The following is a 13309-nucleotide window of genomic DNA, read 5'->3' as shown; positions in this document are numbered from 1 at the left end:
GTAGCAACGGTCACGGTGATCACGGTGATATACACTTTGTACTGGGCACGCAGGAAGATTTTAGGAATTTAACAGCTTTATAATATACCACAACATCTAGGACAGTACTTAAGGAGCTCCTTACAAATGTGACTACCATTTTGGTCATAAACATAGAGACATTTCTGTTTACAAGGTAGTGATATAAGTATATGGATATTTATAGGCGTAGGATTGGCTGTGTGGTAAGTACCTTGCTTACAAACCACATGGTTCCGGTTTCAGTCGCATTGCGTGCCAACTTGGGCAACTGTCTTCTACTATAGTCTCGGGCCGACCAAAGCCTTGTAAGCGGATTTGGTAGGCGGAAACTGAAAGAAGCCCGTCGTATATATGTATATATATATATATATATGTATATATGTGTGTGTGTGTGTGTGTGTGTGTGTGCGTGTGCGTGTGCGTGTGTGCAATTTTGTGTGCCTGTGTTTGTCCCCCAACATCGCTTGACAACCGATGCTGGTGCATTTACATCCCCGTAACCTAGCGGTTCGGCAAAAGGATCCGATAGAATAAGTACTAGGCTTACAAAAAATAAGTCCTGGGGTCGATTTGCTCGACGAAAGCCGATGCTCCAGCACGACCACACCAAAATGACTGAAACAAGCAAAAGAGTAAAAGAGTATGCTTTTATAGAGATAATTGATTTCCGCACACGAAATAATAGCATTGTTTAAATCCCAAATTAGAAAGGAATTTAGTTTATCCTCCTCTAACGAATTAGCATATAACCCTTATAATTTCGTGAATTGAAACAAACATCTATTAGCAATTGGTGTTCTAGCAAAAGAAATAGACCAATTTATATACAAATATGCAAAATATTCAAGGCAACAATTATAATCATTCTTCAAAACTATAAAATGTTCATAACTATACATATAATGCATATAATGCATTTCACCCGGTGTGCTAACCTTCCTGCCAGCTCACCGCCTTTACCTCAGACCATAATATAGCATATACAACATGCAGCAAAAACGCTAAAATTTAAAACCTTATAATTAACGAGCAAATTAAAGAGGGCATATGAATTTCGTCGACAATTTATTAATGCCTAATGTTTTTTATATATGCAATTGGATTTTTAAAACCTGATAGTTGTAATATTCGTATCTCCCACTGTTTTATTGACCATAAAATACGATCTTTTTTTTTTCATGCTTAACATGAATTTAAACAAAATTTTTAATTCTTGTAAAATACACCACATGACACAAAAATAAAACTGGTTATGAGAACTATAGCAGAAGATTCATCTTCGTGTTAGAGAATTCCTCATAAATTAGGAGACTAACGGTAGTAGCAACCCGCATGAAGACACATAATTTTAATATAAATACAGAGGCGTGGCTGTGGTGTATAAAGGCTGCTTCACAACCTCATGATTCCGGGTTTAGTTTCATTCCGTGACACATTGGGCGAATGTCTTCTGTTATGGCTTCGGGCCGATTAAAGCCTTACAAGCGGATATGGCGGAAGGAAACGGAAAGAAGCCATTCACATGTTTGTATATGTGTGTTTGTGTTTGTGTGTGAGTGTGTGTTTGTGTGTGTGTTTTCCCCAACACCACATAACCGGTGTCGGTATGTTTACGTCCCCGTAACTTAGCGGTTAGGGAAAAGAAAATAAGGTACAATAAGTCCCTGGTTTCAAAAAGTAACAAGAACTGGGGTCAATTCGTTCGACTGAGAAGCTTCAAGGCCTTAACCCAGCAGAGCCGCTGTCAAATGTCTAAAATAAATAAAAGGCAATAGACAAAAGATATAAGATATAGAAATGACAAAAAATATAACCTAAAACATAAAGGTCAAAGTTTAGATGAGGGCGTTGAATTCAACACCAATCACATTGGGTCTAAAGAAGAAGGAAGCGCATGAATATATTATTATCGAATATATAAGACTACAGCAGGCAGCAAATGCTTTTTTCTACTCTAGGCACAGGACCCGAAATTTTGGGGAGGGGACCAGTCGATTACATTGACACTTAACGCTTCACGAAGCTCCGGCAGAGGGTGGTGGCGATCCCTGGTGTACTCTTTCGCCACAACTTTCACTCTTTCTTCTGTTGGCCTGCTCGCTTAGCCAGTCGGGTGGCGTCATTTGAAGGCTAAAACAATACGAAGCGCATTGTGACCAACGATGTGTAGCAACATCTGATAGCCTGGTCGGTCATGGTGATCACGGTGGTATATATACATGTGTGTGTGTGTGTGTGTGTGTGTGTGTGTGTGTGATGTTACTTCATGACATTGTTTTCAAATTTTGGGAGAAGGCTAGCAATTCCGGAGAAGGGGCTAAGCTAATTATATCGATACCAGTGCTCAAAGGGTACGCATTTTCTCAAGCCCGAAAGTTAACATCGACCTCACAAGCATTGTACCTCAAAGCATTTCGTCAGGTGTGCTAACTTTTCTCTCAGCTCACCGCTTTTGTTATTTTATAAAACTGAAAATATTATTTAAAATAATCTTTAAATAAAATATAGATTAGCATGCTTGATGGATGGAAGAAGTCTCTAAGCGCTTTCGACTGTCATCAGCTCTTAGAACATGTTTTTGACGAGCTGTTGACAGTCGAAATAGATTAAAGACAAAAACCAAAAAGAAGTCCTCTTTATATCTTCCGTCAGATTTCTGTTAATCTGTTATGCAAAGATTCTGAAGATAATTTTAAATTAAATTGCTTTTCATATATATATATATACACACACAAACACACCCTTGGCGATTTTTTTTCCTCTGTCTCCTTTTCACTCCGACTCTCTCATCAAAATCCGACTCTCCGTCTCCTGTTTCTGAAGAAGTGCTTTGCTCGAAGCGTAAAACTACCTTCCTTTCCTTCCCAGAGTGTCTGCTAATGCTTTGCATGTAACATATATATATATAATATATATTATATATATATATATAATATATATATATATATATATATTATAGATATTATAGATATATATATATATATATATGTATATATATAGATAGATAGATAGATAGATAGATAGATAGATAGATAGATAGATAGATAGATAAGTAGGTAGATCGAACGATCGATCGATAGATAGATATATAGATATACACACACGTACACACGCACACACACACACACACATATTTATATACACGGGCGATAGTGAGCAGGTATGTTTGTACATGTTTGTATATAAAATTGCGTTATATTTTTGAGGTCATTTGTATGGATTTAGAAAATAGACGCATTGTGTATCAAACGAATGCCGGATTTGCAAAACAGATTTGTACAAACAGTCTTGAGAATCGTTTTATCACACATACGAGAGGGTACTGATATTTGCCTGGCTCAAAAGTTATAGCGAAATGCCTGGTAGGAGTTCTTTTTTTTTTTTTTGAAAACTTAGAAAAACTAAAGGACCGCTGCTATAAATGTGCGGGTCCGATAAAGGAATATGTTGAATAAAATCATAATTAACTGATCCTCCTGTATTTTCTATTACCCAAAGATAGGAACATTTCAGAAAGCCCTCGCATTCAATGATTCCAGCGTTAGTATAATTGGCTGCTTCAGTACTGGACCGGACGTTTTCATGTACTCAAATCACATGATCTTTATCAGTTTTAGGCATACTGCTGTTTATGAAAATTTTCGAAACTTATTGACACAACCATGAATTCTGTCTAACAATATGAATATACTCGTTACTCTCTCTCTCATTTACTCTTTTCTTTCAGTAATTTAACTGCGGTCATGCTGGACCACCGCCTTTAGTCGAGCAAATTGACCCCAGGATTTATTCTTTGTAAGCCTAGTATTTATTCTATTGGTCTCATTCGCCGAACCGCTAAGTTACGGGGATGTAAACACACCACAATCGGTTGTCAAACGATGTTGGGGGGACAAATACAGACACACAAGCACACACACAACACACACACACAAGCACACACACACACACACATATATATATACACATATGTACGACGGGCTTCTTTCAGTTTTCGTCTACCAAATCCACTCACAAGACATTGGTCAGCCCAAGGCTATAGTAGAAGACACTTGCCCAAGGTGCCATGCATCGGGACTGAACCCGGAACCATGTGGTTTGTAAGCAAGCTACTTTACTTCTTATAATTTGCCATTTAAAGCATTACACAGAGGAGACAAACACTTACCACACAGCCACTCCATGCATATGTCCCGGTTCTCGTGGTCTATGTTTGTGTATACATGCAGCAACATGCATGTGTGTGCCCGCTCAGAGATAGATAGATAGATAGATAGATAGATAGATAGATAGATAGATAGATAGATAGATAGATAGATAGATAGATAGATAGATAGATAGATAGATAGATAGATAGATAGATAGATAGATAGAAAGCCACCAAGAATCAGAGTGAGAGAAGTTGAGTATAAGAGTGGGAAGTTTCAACATCCTCTTCAAGGACAGACTAGGCATCTGATACTTTGTTTTATTTCTTGCGAACAGTGCCAAAGGGGGTGCGGAAATAGTTAGAAATGGCTACCAATTGTTCGGTTGAAAAATCCAGTCAAAAAATATTTCGAGCCAGGTCAGTCTACGTTTTAGCGCCAATGTCAAAATAGAGTTAACCTTGGACAATGTGATTAAATTTTTGCAGAATTGGTTTTTTTCAAACTTAGATGTTATATGTAGCAGATAGAAATAAACTTAACAGGTTGACGTGTTTAAGAAGTCAGACAGACTTAATGAATGCGAGGCGAGCAGTGGTGGACAATGCCACAAATACGTGGGTACACACACAAAATACTTACAAACAGAAACACACACACACGTATATGTACGTATGTATGTATGTATGTATGTATGTATGTATGTATGTATGTATGTATGTATGTATTTTATTTATTAATGTATGTATATATATATTATATAAATATATATATATATATATATATATATATATATATATATAATACCGGAGTAAACACATAAATGGAAACAAGGTGGAAAAAAGAGTACTGAAATACCAGTGGTAGAGTAATAGCAAAAACGGGAAACTCAGAGTAACAGGTTTTGTTGAATTTTCTGCTGCTTTAAATAAAGTATATATATATATATATATATATATATATATGTGTGTGTGTGTTGTGTGTGGTGTGTGTGTGGTGTGTGTGTGTGTGTGTGTGTGTTGTGTGTGTGTGTGTGGTGTGTAGTTGTGTGTGCCAAAACATGGTACAAAGCTTCTGATGAACGTATAAGTCGTCAAGGCATAAAACTTTTCATACACCCCTCATGTATATATATATATCTACTCCCAATGATCACCTGTTAGTTCAATGTTAATACCCATCAAATTCCTCAGTTACCATCTATTTATTTCCACTTGCATGCCTTCTTGTTCTCTTTCTGTCATAAATGTTATTCCCTGTTTACTTGCTGCTATATCCAGCACTTCGAACCACGGCGAAAACGGTTCTTTATTTCTATATTTCCCTGTTGACAATCTATTGCTTAAATACAATAGAAGAGAAATGGAGCCGACGAAATTTTGAAAATGTCATGGCTCTCTCTCGTTCTGTGTGTGTGTATATATAATATATATATATATATATATATATACATATATATATATGTGTATGTATATATATATATATATGTATATATATGTATATATATGTATATATATGTACGTATGTTTTTATGTATATATATATATATTTGTGTATGTATGTATGTATATATACTGAAAAGTCAATCTAATGTCTCTCGGGTGAAGTATTCCCCATTTTGCAAGAGTCACAGAGAGAGATATTTCTGGGCAAATGATTTATAGCATAAATGTAATTAAAGCAGTATCGTAAATACACATGAATCTAGCTCTGGACGACTTGCCAGAACGCTTTCATTTCTTTCTCTGTGCGGACAAATGAAAATGGCTCTTGATACAAAATATATTGCTTTCTCCGTTAACACAATGGCTTGTTTGCTTCCTTGTACACATACACACTAATACACACACATAATACACACACACACATATACATACACAAACGCACACAATCACACACACTGGCGCACACAAATACACACATAGATAGACACACACGTACACACATTTGCGCGTACACACACACACACACTCACACGTTTCTATGTGTATATATATAATATGGAATACATAACTATACATGCGATTATGTTTGTCTGTATTTGTATGAGCGTGTGTGAGTGTGTGTGTGCGTGTGTGGTGTGGTGTGTGTGTGTGTGTGTGTGTGTGTGCAAATATAGTTATGTATATATTTTGCGTATGTTAAACATTTAAAAACACGCAAAGAGATATATGTGTTTTTATGGGTTTATATTTGTATATATATATGTAAGTATATATGTATGTATATACATATATGTACATATATAAATATGTATACATATATATATGTGTATATATATATATATATATATATATGTGTGTGTGTGTGTGTGTTGTGTGTGTGTGTATGTGTGTATGTATGCATATACATACACATATATGTACTTCTATAAATATGTGTATATATGTGTGTGTGTGTATGTATGATCATACATATGTGTATGTATACACAAACACACACACACATATGTCTATATATACACGCTCAGACACACGCACACATACATACACACACACTGCGGCATAGGGGTGAGTTGAGATATACTTTATGTTTGTATGTATTACGTGTTCTAATAATTTTTTTCGAGGGAATGCTTTATGAAACATCTAATCTATTTTCGATGATTATTCTGTTCGCTATATTGAAGGTAAATTAAACACAGCACAGCATTATGGACTACAGAGCCTTTATTTTTTTTTCCTTTTTCAACCCATTTTTGTTCGTTTTTGCTTTTGTTTCCTTTTGTTTCTACGTTTTTTTTATTTATACTCGTTACAAACTCCATAATAGCGCTACCAAACCACAACCCTACCAACAACCAACATCATCTTTCAATATATACACATAATAAACGCACACAAAACCCAATAAACACATATTACCACCTCTAAGGCGCACTTCCATATTTATATATGCATATATATATATATACATATATATATATATAAATATATATATCTACACACACACATATTTATGTATATATATATATGTGTGTATATATATATGTACTACATATATATATATATGTGTATTCTATAATAATATATATGTATGTATTTATATATGTGTATTATATACATACATATACGTATATATATATTTATATATACAAATACATATATATATATGTATATATATATACATATGTATGCATGTATGTATATATATATATAATATATATATATATACTGTTTACGTTTGGCTGTATTGTTTGTTAACTCAAAGAAACAACAAGAGTTTTATATGATTAAGTTGCAGTTGAAAGATCACCATCCTCTCGCCATACTCAGTGAATCATCAGAGTAGTGCGTTACGGCTACACGAGCTGCCGCTGAGGTAATGGGCTACACAGGTTCAAACACCGTGGTGGTTAAAGTATAATAGTAATTTCTAACAAAAGCGGAAAGTTATATTTTCATCTCGAATAATGAGTGTACGTGATTATGTTGTTACCACTTTATCTAACCCCCATGTATCAGTGACTCATTTATCGCTGATACGCGATAACACTGTATGCCCATTATCAATCGTATACGAACTCGTCTGTGATATTTGTCGGCGATCATATGTTATTGTGTTTGGACCACAGAAGCGTGCTCTAGCGGTGACCCTTATTGCTCAGAGTAAATTGGGGATATCAGAACGAAGACGATTTTTCCCATATGTTCTATTATCTATTTATCACTGATTCACTTAACATGGTGTATTTGGACGTGGAAAGCAAAAAACCTATGAATAAACAAGGATAGACCTACTTATAGCAACTATCTCTATACTCAAGGAGTGACAGTAATGCTGCTTACACCGCTTATAATAAATCAGCGGGGGAAGGGGGGAGCAGAGCAAGGCTTCAAATCCAGTGATGTTTAAATATGTAATAATGATTTCTAACAAAGATACAATATTGCATTTGCTTTCTCTCGAGGAGAGAGTACAATTGATTACATCGCTACTAGAATAGATTTATCTACCCGAAATGATTAAAAACTGGGTTGACAGTGACTGAATTTCTATTCCGACCGTTGCCCCTCTACACCAGTCCATTTGTAAATGTTTAAAACTGCAGTTGACTAACATGTTGTTCGAAGGCTTGCGAAAGGTGGAGATTATTCTTCAAGATTAAAAGAAACGAAATCTCTAATACAATTACCAACACCCGGTTGCAACTATTGCCATTCCGTGTGATATTGTAGCCATTTCGCGCTACTAAAATTGCCTTCAACTCTTGGGAATGTATAAACGATTTCCAGTTTCTTTTAATTAATCTTACGAGTTTAAACTTCCGATATCGTATCTCGAATGGCGGATACTCTAAGTAATCACTTCAGTTTGAGAAATATCAACTAAATATTCTATAAATTACACCCTACCTTCTTACAAAAGAAAACATTAACCAAAGTAGTCCTAATATCCTTCTACATAGGAAACATAATGGATTATAACGGCTGGTGGCCTTTGACCATTTTCTGTTCGAAGGGGATTGATTAAGGACGAAACAATTATAACTTTTCCAGCTGGAATTTTACTGTTGTAAATTTTTACTATAGTGAAATGTCTGTCAAATGTAACCATATTCATAAATAAATTGTGCATCAAAAGTTTTCTCAGATACACCAATCCGGATAAAAGCTTTATCAACTAACGTACTGTGTGCGCCGTCTAAACTATTATGATGACTAAGAAAATCATAAGACATTGGCTACATGGGAGCATGGGAACATGCGCCGTATAAACATATGATAACTATGAAAATCATAAAACTTTGGCTATATGGAAAGACTTTTACCACTTGAATAACTTCGCTAACACATGGCCAAAGGCCCTGTAAAATGTGCCGCATTTTTTGAAACCCAGTCTGTGCATTATTCCGTAAAGTTTACTATTTTTTCTTCTTCAGAAATCTGTATTCTCGTACCGAAATTAGAAGTGATTATATACCGAATTGTCTATAATCGCTGCTGTTGTTCGTTATTGCTATTGATTCTACAATCGTGGTTTTGTTGTTGAAACCTTGGTCAAATGAACGTATGACTAAAGGTATTCCAACAACTACATGGTGTTCCAACAATTATTTGTACCATATGCCAGATAGTCCTATGATATTTGACTGCGAGTTGAGGAAAATTTAGAAGCCGTTTCCATCACATCATCCTGAATGACCATATGGAGTTGCTCTTCATATTAATGCAATCATCATATTTATAATAACATCACAGCTAGCTTCAATCCATGACATAGTCTTGAAATACAGTTCACTGTTAACAGTAACTCATTATATATTTATTCCTGATTGCCTTTTAGAAAAGATGTATAAATAAAGAAAAGCTAATTCTAAATTAACAGTGTCATCTCCACATTTTCTCTACACAAATGTAGGGAATTGTGCAACGAATGAAAGTAATACATCTTATATCATCCAATTCAAATGTGTGTCATATATCTGTGGCTGTGTTTGCGTGTGTGATTTTGCGTCTCTTCTCACTAACATCAGAAACTCCATTATATATATATATATATATATATATTATATATATATATATATATATATATATATATATATGTATACATACATATAGATATGTGTATATATATTCATATATATATATATATATATATATATGTGCATGTGGGTATACATATAAACATATATATATGTATATATTCACACACATATACGCATATATATATAGATATATACATAGATATAGATATATATGCAAATAAATACATATGTATATACATGTTTGTATATATATACATATGTATTCGTGTGTGTATAAACAGTAAATATGTATATATGTAATATATATATATATATATAATATATTATATATAATATAATATATACATACGCATATATACCCACACATACATACTCAGATATACAGACACACACACACACAAACACACAGAGAAACACACATACATTAAAGTTTTCTTCAGCATTACGGTAATTGACATGCCGCTTCTCCCACGAGCGTAACATTTAATTGCGTGACTTTCATTGTCACGTCACTATGCATTATTTTGTCATTTTTTTTCACAGAAAAGTAATTAAATGGATTTTATTTCTGCCACATTTTTTCTTTCGTTTTATTCTTGGGTAATTCCTTTTAACATGTTAATTGTATTTTATGATTTTAATTTGGAATTGTGCCGCAGAATTCTGATACGGAATATGGTTACATAAAACTGTAATTTCTCTCTCATCACCACTTTTTTTACTGATTATGTCCCCCTCTTTCTTCTTTATTATCCCCCCCCCCTCTTTCTCACTCTCTTACATTCCATTACACCAACAAATCATACCCTGCAGCCATACGGACATATATACGAAAACGTACATTCACGCACATATAACCATATACGAAGGTATACAGAAAAGAAACTTTCTTCAGTGCTGAAGATTTCTGCCTAATCAACATTTCATTATATATTATTCTTCGCCATGATAGATCGCTACACACTACACATTCTTTATTTTCTCTCCTTGTTTCTTTTTGTGTTCCTTTCTGTGGAATAACGTAGGCTCGAAACGTTAAAGACGTTTTCACTTCCCGAGCGTTACACTAATACATCTGTTTGTTCTCTACACCACCTGACTTCGTCTTTTGTTTCTTTTTTGTTTTTTTTTTGTGAATTCTCTCCATTTCATTGTATACAGTCTGTCCATAAAGTCTCTTTACAATTTTAAAATTTCATTATAATGGCAGTTGACAAGATATCATAACCAGATTTGTTTTATTGTAATAATTGTTTATTAAAGTTTTTTTAGCTGTTATTTAATAGACCTCAATATGGGCACCATTAGTTGTGCGAAGCACATCAAGACGATACTCGACTTCTTGCTATGTTCACTGTAGGATAGCCTCATCAATGGTGGTAATGGCATTACAAATCCTTTGCTGCAAGTCAGCAACGCCCCATATTTTTGTTTGATACACGATATCTTTTACATAACCCCATAAAAAGAAGTCCAAGGGAGAGATATCTGGCGAACGCGATGGCCATGGAATTAGCTCATCTCTTCATCGGTCTGGAAATGTTTGATTGAGGAACTGACGAACATGCTGGCCCCAATGTGGTGGTACACCATCTTGCTGGAGAATGATGGCTGTTTGTAAATCAATCAGTTGTGGTGCCACATATTCGGTCAGAAGGTCGAGGTAAACATCTGCAGTAATTGTTGCCTCGTTGAAGAAAAACGAGCCAATTATTCGATTGCACATGATTTCACACCACACATCCGCTTTTGGACTATCCCGTTGAAGCTTCCTAGTCACATGGGGGTGTTCTGAACCCCGGTTACGATGATGAGGGTTCCAGTTGATCCGATCAACGGAACAAACTGCTCGTGAAATGAACATGTAAGTGACTGAGCACTCCACAGACACGCGTACCCTTTATGCAGTTCTCGGGTGAGAATCAGCGTGGCACAGAGTGTTACGAGGATGTCCCTTTTGAAATACAAATACAACAGAAGCAGAAAGAAAGAGTGAGAGAAATTTGTGGTGAAAGATTACAGTAAGGGTCTCCACCGACCCCTGCCGGAGCCGTGTGAAACTTTAAATGTTTTCGCTCAATAAACATTTACAACGCCCGGTTTTGGGAATCGACACCGCGATCCCATGACCGCGACTCCGCTGCCCTAACCACTATGGCATTGCACCTCCATATATTATTATTATTATTATTATTATTATTATTATTATTATTATTATTATTATTATATTATTATTATTATTATACTCTATAAGACCATTTTACTCTTTCATATTTCTCTCTCTTATTCTTTTACCGCTTCTTCTCTCACTATTCTCTCCTATTTTGCTGTCACTCTCTCTCTCTCTCTCTCCCACTCCTCCTCTCTTGCTCACGTGGCTCCCACATGACCATCTGCCATGTTTCTTTCTTTCTCACCGTTGTAGCTGGAAAAGGAAAACGTGTTCTTGTTTCTCTCCTGTACTAGCTTGAGTTACGTGTTTCGCCACCACAACTTCGTTTAGGCTTAGCAGCGTTTCCTGTTTGTTTTCACTATCCCGTTTGTGTTACCTATTTTGACCCTCCGCAAAATCCCAAATTTTATCGAAAGCATATATTGTCACATAGGGTACGATGCTATTGTTGTTTATAGCCCCAGGAAGACATGTTCTCCTTTTGGCTAACGACACATTATCTGTGTTTGATTACTATATATGAAAGGAAATCATCGCTCCCATATCTAGCCTTACGTGATACACACAGACCCGAGGTCCTGGGTAGTAACCCGTCATCAGTGTGTACTATACACCAACTAGCAATGAGGCCTCATTCCAAACGAAAAATACAATATGCTTTCTTCCAGAGATCAGCGACAATTTGCACATCGCCTATTAACTCAAGGATACTCATTCGACATTTTCCCCTCGCCGCTGAACGCACATCTGAGATGCTTTCCTCAGTTCTGCTGGTTGCAGGTCTCCCAGAACGTCCCTCACTATCGACATTTTTCTGCCATCGTGGAAACATCTGAACCATTCGTACTCTTGTGTGTTACTCATGCAGTCTTCTCCATACACATTCTGCAGCTTTGCGTTGGCCTCTGAGCAGGTATCGTTATGACAGCTGCGAGGATCACATGCTACAGATCTTTCTGTAAGCAGCGGAAGTGAGCTAGAACGTTAAAACTTCAAAAGAGTTTAAGGTTAATCTGTGACAAACAGCTTTACTCTGCATGCTTCAGTGTCGTTACTATGACAACAGTACGAATACTTATTGAGCAGATCTCATATACTATCATCTAAATTCAACGAAAGGTATGAGATTTTGTACACGAATGCATATCTTAATATAGACACGTACGCACACAGACAACTATGTATGTATATTTAGATACACACACACGCACACACGCATGCACGCACACACACACACGCACACACACTTACACACACACGCGCGCGCGCGCGCACACACACTCGCACACACACACACTTCCATTTCCATCCGACCGCCACCACATACACACATGTATAATTTTAAAAAATTTAAACTGAGACTGAGTTTGTTTCGCGACTCGAATTTTACGTAATGCAATCTTTATGCGAGAGTCTCGAAGAGCGGGAAAATTTAGTTACGTGGTAAATTCTCAGTTTCAATATGGATATCCCATATTC

This window comes from Octopus sinensis, linkage group LG15 (assembly GCF_006345805.1).
Source record: "Octopus sinensis linkage group LG15, ASM634580v1, whole genome shotgun sequence".
Lineage (NCBI taxonomy): Eukaryota > Metazoa > Mollusca > Cephalopoda > Octopoda > Octopodidae > Octopus > Octopus sinensis.
Note: the sequence above shows the minus strand (reverse complement) of the source record.